Raw genomic sequence first — 17,751 nt, forward strand, 5'->3', positions numbered from 1 at the left:
ACTCCAGGAGACAGTGAAGGACAGGGAAGCCTGGTGTGCTACAATCTGCAGGGTTGCAAAGAGTCAGACACAACTTAGTGACTGAACAACAACAAAATGAGGACAAAAGAAGACCCCCAATAGCTCAAGATTAGTGAGAAAACAGGTATAGTACCAGTGACAGAGTCCACTGAGCTCACTGCTTTTCTCACCTGGCTTTTGAGTCCTTTTCCTGGATCTGAGCTTTTGCTCCCTTTGTGTTTAAAGCTCTCCAGGCTTTAATCAAAATCTGTGTTAAGCTTTTGTTCTTTAAGGTTCAGGCCTTGTTCTGTTTGGCAATACTCATTTGGCACTTTGATGTCATTTTTAGATAAGACTGTTTCAAACAAGACTAACTGCAAAGCTGTTAGTCAATGTTTAAGAAAGAGGGGCTGCTTCACTGAAACTGTGCCACTTCAGTCTTCAGCCCATTCCTTTGAAGTGGGGGCTGTTCTCTGGAAACTGACTGAAGAGTCTTTGGTCTGGATCTTCTAGGACCAAACCTACTTCCTTAGAATTGGCTGATATTAGTTTGTAGGCTGTTTGAAGTGAGTTGTTTAAGTTGCAAGTTATTTGAGCTATTGGAAAATTATTCTTCACTCTAGAGAAAAATCATTGAAAAATAGAATACTGGTTATTTAAATACTTTTGAAGGCATCCCCTGCACCCTCCTACAGGGACTACACTATGTGATTTTATGTTTAAAAGCCATGTTCCTTCCTCATGTGCATTCCTAACTAAATGGACCAACCTGACAAATGGCAATGAAGAATATCAATGGCCATTATGGGGAACTTTTGAAATTTCCACGTTTAATGTTATTAAAATTAATTTGGACTACAATAGCTCAAAAATGTTCATAATTGAGTGGTATGCTTACTTTGGTTGGTTTTTGAGGCTTCCAAACATTATTAGGAGCCACAACTTGCCTCCGTGCAAAATTAGATTTGAAGGCTCACTGCAGCAAACAAATGATTAAAGAAAGATGTGAGGACTCGCAAAGCTTTAGACTTTTCTTCTTTGGTTTCTTTCTCACAGGATCCTTCTCTGACACCATTTTATCTCTGTTTGTCCACACCTTCTGGCCAGATTCTGCCTCCAGCATCATCTTCTTCCTCCCTCCTATTCCACCTACACCTCCTACTATACTGTCAGTTCCCCCATACAAAGACCTTTGCTGAATTCCTTTTTTCTCTCAAACTTGTCCCACTTTCTTTTCTTCTGATCTTGTCAAAACTTGTCCCTTTAAAATTAAGCCTTCTGAGGATCCAGAGACAAAATCCTCCATTTCTTATATTCCCTGAACTAAAGCTAAACTGAAATTCACAGTCAAAAAATTCCCCAAGTAAATTGCGAATGCAAAAATCTGCACAGACTGGCTGAAGAATATATTAGTCATTCAAACTCATCAACCTGGTTTCTCTAACTTATGTCAACTACTTCATCTGCTTGTAAGTGAACACCAAGCCCAACATGGAATGACAACTGCTAACTGGGAAAATTCTGAAAGCTCTCTAGAATTACAGTTGAAAGAGCAGCCCTCTAACTTATTATATGATCAGGCTCAGAAAATAGCTTGACAACTTCATCAGCAATTACATCTACTTCAGACTTAGTTAATCTGGCAGACTAGCTCTTTCACACTCTAGAAGAGTCACCTCTAAGAAAGACCACCAAAATTCTTTATCTTCAACTCCACCAAAAGAAGGCTTCATAACAAAATCAAAATCCTCCTTGTTTTCGCTATTATTTCCAACAGTTATGACATTGAAAAGAGACTGTCAAAAATTTAAGTCCTATAGGCACACTCATCCGTCTAACCAGACTTTCCAATATCCTCCCAGTCATCAATGATGGGCTCTGAGGAACTATATACAGGAACTCGTCTCAATCTTCCCTCTAAATCATCCTAGAGAAACATTTCTTCAGTTTGGGGATGAATGCCTTCCAGTCCTAACTGAAAATGTAGCCACTGCTCAAACACGCTGTCGTAAAGCAGCCCCTGCCTCAGAGTACTAAAACAGTTCAAACTGTGGGAATCTCTAACGAAACTCAAAAGGTTCTTGGCTCTTAACTTATTCTCTTATGTTTAGGCTTTTTGAGATGTACACATTTTCCTCCTTAGTTCCTCTACTTTTTCCATTTATTAGGCCAAACTTCTTTTAAAAGTATCATGACAAATATCATATATTAATGAATGTATATGGAATCTGAAAAAAACTAGTATAGACAATCTTATTTACAAGGCAGAAAGAGAGACATAGACGTAGAGAACAAATCTATGGATACCAATGGGGTGGAATGAATTGGAAGACTGGGGTTGACATATATACACTATCGATACTATGTATAAGATAACTGATAAGAACCTATACTATAGCACAGGAAACTGTACTCAGTGCTCTGTAGTGACTTAAATGGGAAGGAAATTTTAAAAAGAGGGGATATATGTATATGTATAGCTGATTCACTTTGCTGTAGAGTAGAAATTAACACAACACTGCAACTCCAAAAAAATTATTTTTAAAAAGTATCATGCCAAGCTATTGCAAAACGTGCTGCCACAAACATCAGGGCACATGTGTCTCATTTAATTACAGTTTTCTCAGGGTATATGCCCAGTAGTGGGATTGTTGGGTCTTTTGCTAATTCTGTTCCTAGTCTTAAGGAATCTCCATACTGTTCTTCATAGTGGCTGGATCAATTCACATTCCTACCAACAGTGCAAGAGGGTACAGTATGTGGGAATTTGCCGTGTGACACAGGGAGCTCAACCCAGTGCTCTATGACAACATATAAGGGTGAGATGGGATATTAAATGGGAGGAGGATTCAGGAAGGAGGGCACACAAGTATACGGGTGGCTGATTTATACTAATCTATGGCAGAAACCAACACAATATTGTAAAGCAATTATCCTCCAATTAAAAAAAAATTAATTGGCACAAAAATGTATCATGCCAGAATTTCTTTCTCTCAAAAGAGAGAAACAATTCTAGAATTTGACATTAGTCATCAAATTAACCAACAAAATGAGAAAATGATCCCTTGACATTTTTTATATGTTTTGTATCAGACAGTACTAGAGCCAACTCAGGAAACATGGAGCATTTATTCCTACTGAATCCACTAGCACTTTCGTTACAGGCACTATCGCCAACAGATATTGGTAAAATTGCCAATGCATTTCCCATCTAGATTCAAGTAGATCCCTCAAAACCTCTTCCCAGAATTAAGAAATATCCTATTAGTAAAGAAGCCCTTCAAGACACAAACCTTGTAAAAAGAAAGCTGAGTTCAAGACCTCATTATCCCTTGTACTATCCACTGCATTATCCCTATTTTGCTGGTGAGAAAATAGGGATAAGTTTGCATAAAATCTCCAAAAAGATTGGAGGTTTGTCTAGAATCTCCAAGCAGTAAACACCGTCATCATCCCTCAACACCTTATCGCTCATAGCACTCCTGCTTTACTAACATCATTTCCATCAGAAGTTAAGTTCTTCACTGCAACTGATGGATGCAGTGCATTCTTCAGTGTTGCAATCGATGAAGCTAGCCAATGCCTTTTTGCCTTCACTTGGGAAGAAAAACAATTTACTGGGACAATAATGTCTCAGGGTTTACTGAGAGTACTTATTTCTTGTAAATCCCGAAGGCTGATCCAGATGCTATAAAGTTCCCTAGAGGGTCTACACTACTGCAATCTGTGGATACTTTGATTTCTGCTCTCTTTCCTAAGCCTCCTCACAGGAAAACAGAATCCACTTGATAAAGTTTTTAGCCTTTATGGGAAATAAAGTGTCAAATCCAGGTTCAATATTTGTGGTATCTGATATCAGAACAAGCCCTACACCTCGATCCACATGGATTTCATGACTTTCTAAAACCCAAAACTGAGAACTAACTGTGAGGTTTTCTTTATTTCTACTTGGTTATTGCTGAAACGGGATTTCAAATTGCTATTTATAGTCAAATCTCTAATTTTTATTGTTTTACTAAACAATAAAAACCCAAATTTTATGGGACGAACAAGACAACACAGCTATCAAAGCTTTCAAGAAGAGTCTGATGAACACAATTGCCCTTGGGCATACCAACTGTCAGACTCTCTTTCATTTTGTATATGAAAAAGAAGGGAATGCCTTTGAAGTACTCACCCCAAAATACAGGGATAACTATCAATCCATAGGATATTATAGGTAGTGGCTGACTCTGTCAAACAAAGATGCCTCCTTGTCACTTAGCCATTATAGCCACTGCCCATTTGATTAATGTCAGCAAGAAAATTGTTGTAGCATACACTTTAAATATTTTTTATACCCCATACAGAATTTTGCATGAATTCTCACCTCTCTCAACATTTCTCAGTCAGCCATCTCACTTCCAAGGAAGACCTTTTGTTAACCTCTCCCTACATAACACACTGTAATAACTTTAACCCTGTTTCACTTCTCCCATCCAGTCTGCCAAACTGTCTTACTACTGACTTAACACTGAAGGATCACTTCTTGACTCTTCTTCATGATCTACAGGAAAGTCCTCTGGTAATGTTGACATTTCATGGCTCTTATTTGAGAGGCAACGATGGCAAATACTATGCTTGGTATGCTACTGCATATTCTTTTGATGTTGTTGAGGCAGAATCTTGACCTACGGCTATTCAGCCCAACAGGTGGAATTATACTCTCTTACCTAGTCCTGTACTTCGTGTGTATGCTAACTTGCTTTGGTTGTGTCTGACTCTTTGCAAGTCTGTGGACTATAACCCGCCTGGTTTCTCTGTCCATGGGATTTTCTAAGCAAGAACACTGGAGTGGGTTGCCACACCCTCCTCCAAAGGACCTTCCTGACCCAGGGATCAAACTCATGTTTCCTGTATTGGCAGACAGGTCATTTACCACTATCATCACCCGGGAAGCCTCAGACTTGCACTTTAGCAAAGCTTAAACTATCAATATTTATTCTGACAGTAGATATCCTTTCAGAGTAGCTCATGATTTTGGAATGTTATAGAAGCAACATGACTTCCTTACTTCCAACAGAAATAAAACTAAGAACGATCCTTATATTCAGGAATTACCTGCCACTTTAAAATTCTGGGGCATTCTAAACTTGACTCTCTGGAAGCTAAGGGAAATCACCTTGATGTTATTTCCACAAGGAAATGCTGACTTTAAAGGGAACAACGGCAGCCAAACTTCAAAAGGAATATTTCCCCAAAAGATAATTTTAAAACTGGCCAGAGGAATCCAAAAATTGATCTCAGTAAACAGAAAAGAAGATTGTAAAAGAAGTTCTGGTTTTGGTCAAATGACAACCTGGTTCTACTGAAAGCAAAAGGTACTCAGTTGTGTCAGACTCTTTGATACCCCATGGACTATACAGTCCATGGAATTCTCCAGGCCAGAATACTGAAGTGGGTAGCCTTTCCCTTCTTTGGGGCATCTTCCCAACCCAGGGATCGAACCCAGGCCTCCTGCATTGCAGGCGGATTCTTTACCAGCTGAGCCACAAGGGAAGTCCAACAATAGCGGAGTGGGTAGCCTATCCCTTCTCCAGTGGATCTTTCAAACCCAGGATTCAAACCCGGGTTGCCTGCATTGCAGGTGGATTCTTTACCAACTGAGCTATCAGGGAAGCCCTGGTCCTACTGGAGACTAAAACTTCCACTCACCACTATACCTGTATTAAACTATGTCTCCTGATAAAATGATGATATTCATAAGTCAATATTGGTAGGAAAACATTAACAAGGCTGCAAATGTGCCTACTTCACTTGTCCCATTTGTCCCAGGTATTACCTAAGGAATCCTGTTTGTAGTGCTCCCAGATATTTTAAACAGCCTAATGGACCAGATGGGCTTCCCAGGTGGCACTAATGGTAAAGAACCCACTCATCAATGCAGGAGATGTAAGAGACATGGGTTCAATACTTGGGTTGGGAAGATCCCCTAGGGGAGGGCATGGCAAACCACTCCAGTATTTTGCCTGGAGAATCCCATGGACAGTGGAATCTGGTGGACTACAGTCCATAGGGGCGCAAAGAATCAGACATGATTGAAGTAACTTTCCATGCACGCATGCACACAATGGCCCAGTATGGCAAATGGGTTTCATACAATTTTCTCCATGCCATGTGTTAAAATATGTTTTAGTCATGGTCTGTATGTTTTCACACTGAACTAAAACCTTCCCTGCAGACAGGCTACTGCTTTTCCATGGCTAAAGTTCTTTACGAAAAGATTTTATCCCTGCCTAGGGAATCCTCTTGAGCTTCATAGTGATCAAGACCCATACTGGCCAGATACTTTAACAAGTCTATGCTTTTGGACTTGTTTCAGGACACTTTCAATGTGCTCATCACTCTCAATACTCTGATTTAATTAAACACACTGAAGACACTGAAAAAAAAATGAAAGTCACTCAGTCATGTCTGACTCTGTGACCCCCACTCTTTGCAGCGCCATGGACTGACTCCTGGCAAGCCCAAGGACAGTAGCCCACCAGGCTCCTCTGTCCATGGAGTTCTCCAGGCAAGGATACTGGAGTGGGTAGCCATTCCCTTCTCCAGGAGATCTTTCCAAACCAGGGATTGAACCTGGGTTCTACTCCATTGCAGGCAGACTCTTTACCATCTGAGCCACCAGGGAAGACCATTATTAACACTCAGCTGGCAGAATTTGTAAAAGTCCTCCAAGTAGCATAGTCAAAAGCATTATCACTGATCCTTTTATTTTTTAGTGACAAAGATGCTCTAAATTTATTAATACTTAGAAATAAATTTCTGTTTTTAGTTTAACACAATATATACACTTGAAAATACTAATAAATATATGTGACAGATAATATATTATATATTCAGTCCAAAGACAATGCCTTTTTGCCTGTTTTGTATTCCAAATCCATTTTAATAGTAGTTTGAAAAATTCCTTCTGGGCCTGGTGACTGCTAGGTCATAAGTTATAGGTGTTAGACTAACTCAATCACACAGATTTCTGTGGAGAATGATAAATCCTCTGCAAAAGCAAAAAATAATAATAATAATTAAAAAACACTTTCCTGCTGAAATAAGTTTGGAAAATAACGCACATTAATCCTCCTTCTGGAGTTCAAAAAACAAAATCAGGTATTAAAATTTCCCCAAAGTTCTGAAATAATAACAGTTATTTACTTTTGTTTATCCTAGATTCTAGGTCCTAGAGATTTTAAATATTGACTACAAAATCTTTTCTTTCTACCACACCTGTTAGCATTCCTAAAACTAATGCTCTGAAGAATACACTCTAAGAAATGCTGTGAGCAAAATGAGGACAGGATAAATGGGACTCAGCCTCTTTATCTCTGTATTTCCACTCTAGAGGACAAGGCCAGGTACATGGCAATTTTTAAAAGAAGTAATTGGGGACTTCCATGGTGATCCAGTGGTTAGGAAGCTGCCTTTCAGTGCAGGAGATAAGAATTCAGTCCCTGGTCTGAGAGCTAAGATGCTGCAAACTGCAGGGGCTACCCCCAAACCATAATACTGAGCCTGAGAGTCTTAGAGTCCATGCTCTGCGACAAGAAAAAAAAAAAAATGCTGCAACAAAGACCCAATGCAGCCAAAGTATACATAAATAGGATCACAAACTTTAAAAGCATAAAAGAACTCATAATTTAAAAAAGAAATATTTTGCATGTATAGAAAAAGTATAAAGCACTATGACAAATACCTAAAGACCCACTCCCACATTCAAGAAATATTAATATTGTACAGTATTTGTTTCAAATCCTTTCTTTTTCAAACAAAAAAGTTGCTATGAATACCATTCAATCTTCTCATCTCTAACTCCATATTCATCTTTAAGAGTAATCACTATCCTGAAGTTAGCCTATATTCAACTCTATCCCTGCATGCAAGTTTTGGACTTTTACTATATATATATGCATTTAAAGTAATATAAAATATGTTTTGTATGCATAAAAAATGTCCCTGCACTCTTGTAACTGAGCTACATTAAGATGAGCAACCCATTAAAAGTCAGGCAGAATACAGTACGGGGCCACAGATGGTAAAGAATCCGCCTGCAGTACGGGAGACTGAACTTTGATCTCTGGGTGGGGAAAATCCCCTGTAGGTGGAAATGGCAACCCACCTCAGTACTCCTGCCTGGAGAATTCCATGGATAGAGGACCCTGGCATGCTGCAGTCTACAGGGTAGCAAAGAGTCAGACACGACCGAGAGACTAAAACACACAAATGCATTAAAAGTAATATGAAATATGCTTTGTATGTGTAAAAAATGTACCTGAATTCTTGTAACTGAGCTATAGCAAAGTGAGCAACCCATTAAAAGTCAGGCAGAATATAGTATTTTTGCTTATTTATTTTTAAACTTTTTATTTTATATCAGAAGACAGCTGATTAACAATGTTGTGATAGCTTCAGGTGCACAGCAGAGTGATTCAGCCATTCTCTCCAAAACTTCCCTCCCATCTATGTTGCCATAAAGACTGGATTTTTAAACAGAGAAGATATAAGCAAGGCTAAATAAGTACATAAAAGATACAAAACATCCCTACTCAATAGAGAAACAAACAGTAACAACAACAGATATCATTACACACCTATTAGAATGGCAAAAACTAAAAAGGCTGAGTATATCATGTGCCAGCAAAGATGAAGAACAACTGAAACTCTCATACATTGCTGGTGAAAATAGTATGGTCACCAGTGGAAAACTCTTTTGCATAAAGTTAATAGGTATTTATCCCAGAGAAATGAAAACATGTGTTAACAAAAACACCTGCCCATGAATGTTTACATTATTCATGTGCTGTGATTTTGCTTAGTTGGGTATTCTGACTTTTGCAACCCCATGGACTGTAGCCTGCCTGGCTCCTCTGTCCATGGGGATTCTCCAGGCAAGAATAATGGAGTGGGTTGCCATGCCTCCCTCCAGGGTATCTTCCCAACTCAGAGATCAAACCCAGGTCCCCCACATTGCAGGCGGATTCTTTACAGCCTGAGCAACCAGGGAAGCCCATTATTCATATTGGCCCTAAACTGGAAACAATCCCCAATGCCCATTAACCAGTGAATAGATAAACATCCAATGGAATATTACTAAGTGATAAATAGAAATGAATTACTGAGACCAGCAACAATACAAATAGATCTCAAAGACATTACTAAGTGAAACGAATAGATATAAAAGCCCATATACAATATGATTCTATTTAGATTACATTACGGGGGAAAAAAAAAACTGTAGAGAATTAATCAGATAAGTGGTTGCCAGGGGCTAGAGTTGGAGAAGGGAATGGCAACCAACTCCAGTATTCTTGCCTGGAGAAATCCAGGGACAGAGGAGCCTGGTGGGCTGCTGCCTATGGGGTCACACAGAGTCGGAAATGACTGAAGTGACTTAGCAGCAGCAACAGCAGAAGCAGACTTGGGTGAGAGGATTCACTACACAGAGGCATGAGGAAAATTTTTTGAGTGAAGGAAATATTGTATATTTTGACTTTGATAATGCCATTGGTCTTTTAAAATCTTAGATACTGTTCTTTCGGACTCATAAACTCTCATCTTTGATGATCATATGTGTGCCTGCTAATTTGCTTTAGTTGTGTCCGACTCTTTGTGACCTTATGGACCATCGCCCATAAGGCTCCTCTGTCCATGGGATTCTCTAGGCAATAATACTGGAGTGGGTTGCTATACCTTCCTCGAGGAGATCTTTCCAACCCAGGGATGGAACCAGCATCTCTTATGTCTCCTGAATTGGCAAGTGGGTTCTTTACCACTAGTGCCACCTAGGAAGCCAGAGATTCCCAATATACTTGCCTCTTGCTTCTTTGGACCCACAAGGATAAAAGGAAATATATACCAATATTGCAAAGACCTAACTATTAAAAACAGTCATGTTTTGGTACAGCAATCTTTTCACAGAGTACTCTCAGAATAGGGCTTCCCTAATGGCTCAGCAGTAAAGAATTCACCTGCAATGCAGGAGATGTGGGTTCAATCCCAGGGCTGGGAAGGTCCCCTGGAGAATGAAATGGCAACCCACTCCAGTAGTCTTGCCTAGGAAATTCCATGGACAGAGGAATCTGGTGGGCTACAGTTCATGGGTTGCAAGAGTCAGACAAGCCTGAGTGAGTAACACATACAAGATGAAGGCCTTACAAATACAAAGACCTTAAATGTCACAAGTTGCAACCTGGTGGTGGTGGTTTAGTCACTAACTCATGTCCAACTTTTGTGATCCCATGGACTGTAGCCTGCCAGGCTCCTCTGTCCATGGGATTCTCCAGGTGAGAATACTGGAGTGGGTTGCCATTTCCTTCTCCAGAGGATCTTCCCGACCCAGGAATCGAACCTGAGTCTCCTGCATTGCAGGCAGATTCTTTACCAACTGAGCTATGAGGGAAGCCCCTGCAACCTGGAGATCTTATCTATTAGAAAAGACACCTCCAGAAGAACTCTTCAACCTCACTGGAGAAGCCTATATCAAGTACTGCTAGCAAACCTTTGTCCTGTCAGACTCAAAGAAATAGAGTCTTGAATTCACATGATGCATGTAAAAAAGGCACCGAGCCCTAACTGGACAACATCTGGCGACTTGAAAGTAAACATTCCCCAGAATTAAAGTAGATGACATCCAATAAGACAGTTTTCCCAAGTTAAATGAACAAAGCATGTTGGAAATTTATTGCCAAGCCTTTGATGATGATATGACATTTCAGATTATCTCCAGCATCTATGATTGTGATGACATATCAACTTCAGACTAAACATTCCTGAGAGTTCTGCATCCTACTCCTCCTTCTTACTTGCATGTGACATTAGGAGGTTCCCAGTCTGTGCCCTCTTCCTTCAACATGAGATAATACAGCCAGGAAAGGTCCTTCCTAACACTGAGCAATAGAAAGGCACTGAAACTAGAAAACCTGACTCTTGATCAGTGATGTTTCTGAAGATCTTTATCAAATGGGGGAAGTGTGAAAAAAAAATAATACAAATCTCAATTGCAAAAAAACTGTGAGGCCAGAAGGGTGAACTCATATATATATGTCCCAAATAAATCTATATTCTCTGGAGAAATATTCAGCAATCTATTTGTTTCAGATCAACAAGCTTCTACTTAAATAAAACCATAAACTGTACTTTATGCTCAATTAATAATGTACTTCTCTTGACAGTTTGCATCACTTAGTATCTTTGGTCATGCTAATTGCACTTCATTCCTTCCCCAATTGATCAACTGATTCTTACTCTTCAGAGGGGCCAACTCACCTAAAATTGTTTCCCTTACACTTCTGCTTCTTAGAATTGAGACTTTTGAGATGTTTTTGGTACTTTCTTAAATAAGCCTTAAAAATCATCCTTTCCCTGCTATACAAAATGTGCTATAAATTGCATTTTAATTTTTTAACATTTTCAAAAAAAGATATTATTCAAACTCTAATCCACTGTCTTATTTTTTATAGACAATGTGTTTTTAATATCTACCTTTAATGTATTCATTTCTTTCTTATATTACTCTTTAAGCACACAGAAAAACAGTCAATTGTGATCCTTCTTACAATACTGTATTTGATATATTGTTGATTTTAGTCACTAAGTCATGGCCAACTCTTTCCTTCCCCATGGACTGTAGCCCTTCAGGCTCATCTCTTCATGAGATTTCCCAGGCAAGAATACTGGAGTGGGTTGCCATTTCCTTCTCCGTTTATATGTATTATTACATGGATTAAAGTCAAACTATAAATTCCAATGAATTTGATGCTAGCACTTAACCTCAAGATTTGCTTTGTCCTTGAATCAACAGAAAGAAGTCAGTCCTTGATGCAAAGAAAATTAACCACTCCAAATAAAAGCTATATGTTTTCTTTTATTATATCTCTACAGTTTTAATTATTCTTATTTCACTCAAAAAAAAAAACTACTATGGTTCAAAACATAACAAATTGTGACTGTGTAACTGGGATTCTGGTCAGAACAATACAAAATCAACTAGTGAAGCCATCTGGTCCTGGGCTTTTGTTTTTTGGGAGATTTTTGATCACAGCTTCAATGTCAGTGCTTGTATTTGGGTTGTTCACAATTTCTATTTCTTCCTGGCTCAGTCTTGGAAGATTAAACTTTTTAAGAATCTGTCCATTTCTTCCAGCTTATCTATATTATTGCCATAAAGTTGTTCATAAAAAGTTCAGTTCAGTTGCTCAGTCGTGTCCGACTCTTTGCGACCCCATGAATCACAGCATGCCAGGCCTCCCTGTCCATCCCCATCTCCCGGAGTTCACTCAGACTCAAATCCATCGAGTCAGTGATGCCATCCAGCCATCTCATCCTCTGTTGTCCCCTTCTCTGCCCACCGCCAGTCCCTCCCTGCATCAGAGTCTTTTCCAATGAGTCAACGCTTCACATGAAGTGGCCAAAGTACTGGAGTTTCAGCTTTAGCATGATTCCTTCCAAAGAAATCCCAGGGCTCATCTCCTTCAGAATGGACTGGTTGGATCTCCTTGCGGTCCAAGGGACTCTCAAAAGCATCAATTCTTCAGCGCTCAGCCTTCTTCACAGTCCAACTCTCACATCCATACATGACCACAGGAAAAACCATAGCCTTGACTAGATGGACCTTGGTTGGCAAAGTAATGTCTGCTTTTGAATATGCTATCTAGGTTGGTCATAACTTTTCTTCCAAGGAGTAAGCGTCTTTTAATTTCATGGCTACAGTCACCATCTGCAGTGATTTTGGAGCCCAAAAAATAAAGTCTGACACTGTTTCTACTGTTTCCCCATATGAGTTCCAAAGAATAGCAAGAAGAGATAAGAAAGCCTTCTTCAGCAATCAATGCAAAGAAATAGAGGAAAACAACAGAATGGGAAAGACTAGAGATCTCTTCAAGAAAATTAGAGACACCAAGGGAACATTTCATGCAAAGATGGGCTGGATAAAGGACAGAAATTGTATGGACCTAACAGAAGCAGAAGATATTAAGAAGAGGTGGCAAGAACACACAGAAGAACTGTACAAAAAAAGATCTTCACAACCCAGATAATCACGATAGTATGATCACTCATTTAGAACCAGACATCTTGGAATGTGAAGTCAAGTATCACTACGAACAAAGCTAGTGGAGGTGATGGAATTCCAGTGGAGCTATTTCAAATCCTGAAAGATGATGCTGTGAAAGTGCTGCACTCAATATGCCAGCAAGTTTGGAAAACTCAGCAGTGGCCACAGGACTGGGAAAAGGTCAGTTTGCATTCCAATCCCAGTGTATATTGTCACCCTGCTTATTTAACTTCTATGCAGAGTACATCATGAGAAACGCTGGACTGGAAGAAACACAAGCTGGAATCAAGATTGCTGGGAGAAATATCAATAACCTCAGATATGCAGGTGACACCACCCTTATGGCAGAAAGTGAAGAGGAACTAAAAAACCTCTTGATGAAAGTGAAAGTGGAGAGTGAAAAAGTTGGCTTAAATCTCAACATTCAGAAAACGAAGATCATGTTCATAATAGTCTCTTATAATCCTTTGTATTTCTGTATTGTCTGTTGTAACCTCTCCTTTTTCATTTCTAATTTTTGTATCCATTCAGCCAGTCTGTGTCTTTTGGTTGGAGCATTTAATCCATTTACATTTAAAGTAATTATTGATATATATGCTTCTATTACCATTTTCTAATTGTTTGGGGTTGATTCTGTAGATCTTTTTTCTTCTCTTGTATTTCTTGACTATATATGCCCGTTTAACATTCGTTGTAAAGCTGGTTTAGTGGTATTGAATTCTCTTAACTTTTGCTTGTATGAAAAGCTTTTTATTTCTCCATCAATTCTGAATGAGATCTTTGCTTGGTATAGTAATCTTGGTTGTAGATTTTTTTCCTTTTAGTACTTTAAATATATCCTGCCATTCTCTTCTGGCCTGCAGAGTTTCTGCTGAAAGATCAGCTGTTAACAGCATGAGGTCTCCCTTGTATGTTACTTTTTGCTTCTCTCTTGTTGCTTTTAATATTCTTTCTTTGTGTTTAGTCTCTGTTAGTTTGATTAGTATGTATTGGCATGTTTCTCCTTCAGTTTATCCTGTATGGGACTCTTTGTACCTTTTGGACTTGATTGACTATTTCCTTTTCCATGCTGGGGAAATTTTCAATGATAATCTCTTCAAAAATTTTCTCATACCCTTTCTTTTTCTCTTCTTCTGGGACCCCTATAATTCGAATGTTGGTGTCTTTGATATCCCAGAGGTCTCTGAGACTGTCCTCAGCTCTTTTCATTCTTTCTACTTTTTTCTGCTCTTCAGAAGTTATTTTCACCATTTTGTCTTCCAGCTCACTGATTCGTTCTTCTGCTTCAGATATTCTGCTATTGATTCCTTCTAGAGTATTTTTAATATCAGGAATTGTGTTGTTTGTCTCTGTATTCTTAAATTCTTCTCGGTCCTTGTTAATTGAGTCTTGCATTTTTTCCATTTTGTTTTCAATGTTTTTGACCATCTTTACTATTATTATTCTGAATTATTTTCAGATAATTTTCATACTTCCCCTTCATTGATTTGGACTTCTGTGTTTCTAGTCTGTTCCTTCATTTGTGCAGCATTTCTCTGCCTCTTCTTTTTTTCTGGGGGTGGGGAGGAGGGTTACTGTGTTTGAGGTCTCCTTTTCCCAGGCTTCAAGGAAAGTTGAATTCTTTTCCTGAAGAAGGCTGAATTATTTCTTCCTTTTGGTTTTTGCCCACCTAAGGGTGGTCCAGTGGTTTGTGTGAGCTTTGTATAGGGTCAGATTTGTGCTGAGTTTTTGTCTGTTTGTTTTTCCACTGATGGGCAAGGCTGAGTGAGGTGGTACTCCTGTCTGCTGATGATTGGGCTTGTATTTTTGCTTTGAATTATATCAAACATTTAGAGAAGAGTTAATGCCTATCCTTCTAAAACTCTTTCAAAAATTGCAGAGGGAGGAACACTTCCAAATTCATTCTACGAGGCCACCATCACCCCAATACCAAAACCAGACAAAGACAACACACAAAAAAGAAAACTACAGGCCAATATCACTGATGAACATAGATGCAAAAATCCTCTACAAAATTTTAGCAAACAGAATTCAGCAACACATCAAAACGCTCATATATCATTATCAAGTTGGGTTTATTCCAGGGATGCAAGGATTCTTCAATATACGGAAATCAATGTGATATACCATGTTAACAAATTGAAAGATAAAAACCATATGATCATCTCAATAGATGCAGAAAAAGTCTTTGAGAAAATTCAGCACCTATTTATGATTAAAACTCTTCAAAAAAATGTGCATAGAAGGAACTGATCTCAACATAGTAAAGGCAATATATGATAAGCCTAAGCAAACCTTATTCTTGATGGTGAAAAACTAAAAGCATTCCCCCTAAGATCAGGAACAAGATAAGGTTGTCCACTTTCACCACTATTATTCACCATAGTTCTGGAAGTCCTAGTTACAGCAATCAGAGAAGAAAAAGAAATAAAAGGAATCCAGATCAGAAAAGAAGAAGTAAAGCTCTGACTGCTTGCAGATGACATGATACTGTACACAGAAAACACTGAAGATAGTATCGGAAAATTACTAGAGCTAATCAGTGAATTTAGCAAAGTTGCAGGATACAAAATCAATACTCAGACATCACTTGTATTTCTATATACTAGCAATGAAATATCAGAAAAAGCAATTAAGGAATCAATACCATTCACCATTGCAAGAAAAAGAATTAAATTCTAGGAATAAACTTATCTAAGGAGACTGAAGAACTGTACATAGAAAATTATAAGACACTAATGAAAGAAATCAAGGATGACATAAACAGAGAGATATTCCATGTTCCTAGGTAGGAAGAATCAATACTGTGAAAATGACTATACTACCAAATGTAATCTACAGATTTAATGTGGTCCCTATCAAATTACCAATGGCATTTTTCACCAAACTAGAATAAAAAATTTCACAATTCATATGGAAACACAAAAGACCCCAAATAGCCAAAGCAGTCTAGAGAAAGAAGAATGGAGCTGGAGGAATCAAGCTTCCTGACTTCAGGTTATACTACAAAGCTACAGTCATCAAGACAGTATGGTACTGACACAGAACAGAAATATAGACCAGTGGAACAAGATAGAACACCCAGAAATAAGCCCATGCATGTATGAGTGCCTTATTCTAGACAAAGGAGGCAAGAATATACAATGGGGCAGACAGCCTCTTCAGTAAATGTGCTGGGAAAACTGGACAGCAACATGTAAAAGAATGAAACTAGAACACTTCCTAACACCATACACAAAGAGAAACTCAAAATGGATTAAAGACCTCAATTAAGACTAGAAACTATAAAACCCGTAGAGGAAAACATAGGTAGAACACTCAATGACATAAATCAAGGCAAGATCCTCTATGATACACCTCCTGGAGTAATGGAAATAAAAACAAAAGTAAACAAGTGGGACCTGATTAAACTTAAAAGCTTTTGCACAGCAAAAAAAAACTATAAGCTGGATGAAAAGACAAACCTCAGAATGGGAGAAAATAATAGCAAATGAAACAACTGACAAAGGATTAATTTCCAAAATATACAAGCAGCTCGTATCACTTAATACCAGAAAAACAAACAACACAATCAAAAAGTGGTAAAAAGACCTAAACAAATATTTCTCCAAAGAAGACATACAGATGGCTAACAGACACATTAAAAGATGCTCAACATCGCTCATTATTAGAGAAATGCAAATCAAAACCACAATGAGATATCACCTCACACCAGTCAGAATGGCCCTCGTCAAAAAGTCTACAAACAATACATGCTGGAAAGGGTGTGAAGAAAAGGAAACACTCTTGCCCTGTTGGTGGGAATGTAAATTGATACAACCACTACTGAAGATGGTATGGAGATTCCTTAAAAAACTAGGTATAAAACCACCATATGACTCAGCAATCCCATTCCTAGGCTTATACCCTGAGGAAACTAAAATTGAAAGAGACACATGTATCCCATTGTTCACCGCAGCACTATTTACAATAGCTAGAACATGGAAGCAACCTATATGTCCATTGACAGATGAATGGATAAAGAAGTTGTGGTATATATACACGATGGAATATTACTCAGCCATAAAAATGAACACATTTGAGTCAGTTCTAATGAGGTGGATGAACCTAGAACATATTATACAGAGTGAAGTGACTTAGAAAGAGAAAGATAAATACTGTATTCTAACACAATTATATGGAATCTATATAAATGGTACTGAAGGATTTATTTACAGGGCGACAATGGAGAAACAGATATAGAGAATAGACTTATGGAAATGGGGAGAGGGGAGGAGATGGTGAGATGTATGGAAAGAGTAACATGGAAACTTACATTACTGAAACATTTAGCCAATGGGAATTTGCTGTATGGCTCAGGAAACTCAAATAGGGGCTGTGTATCAACCTAGAGGGTGGAATGGGGAAGGAGATGGTAGGGAGTTTCAAAAGGGAGAGGATATATGTATACCTATGGCTGATTTATGTTGATGTTTGACAGAAAACTGCAAAATTCTATAAAGCAATTATCCTTCAATAAAAAATAAATTAATTTTAAAAAATCCTAGTATTTTTCTTTATCAGGTAGATTTTGTTTTTCCTAGCAGTTCAGCACATGTTAAAAAATTAACATTCTTTTCTAGGATTAAAAAAATTGGCAATTTATGAATATAGTTTAGGTAAGATTA

General features: G+C 38.3%; 1 protein-coding gene across 3 annotated transcripts in view; it reads right to left on the reverse strand.

Annotated features, from left to right (window-relative positions):
* The window catches only part of CTNNA2 (catenin alpha 2), a 1,396,988-nt gene that overhangs the window by 1,001,900 nt on the left and 377,337 nt on the right, over positions 1-17,751 (reverse strand). The window lies entirely within an intron of this gene.

The sequence above is a fragment of the Capra hircus genome, chromosome 11, assembly GCF_001704415.2.
Source record: "Capra hircus breed San Clemente chromosome 11, ASM170441v1, whole genome shotgun sequence".
Taxonomy (NCBI): domain Eukaryota; kingdom Metazoa; phylum Chordata; class Mammalia; order Artiodactyla; family Bovidae; genus Capra; species Capra hircus.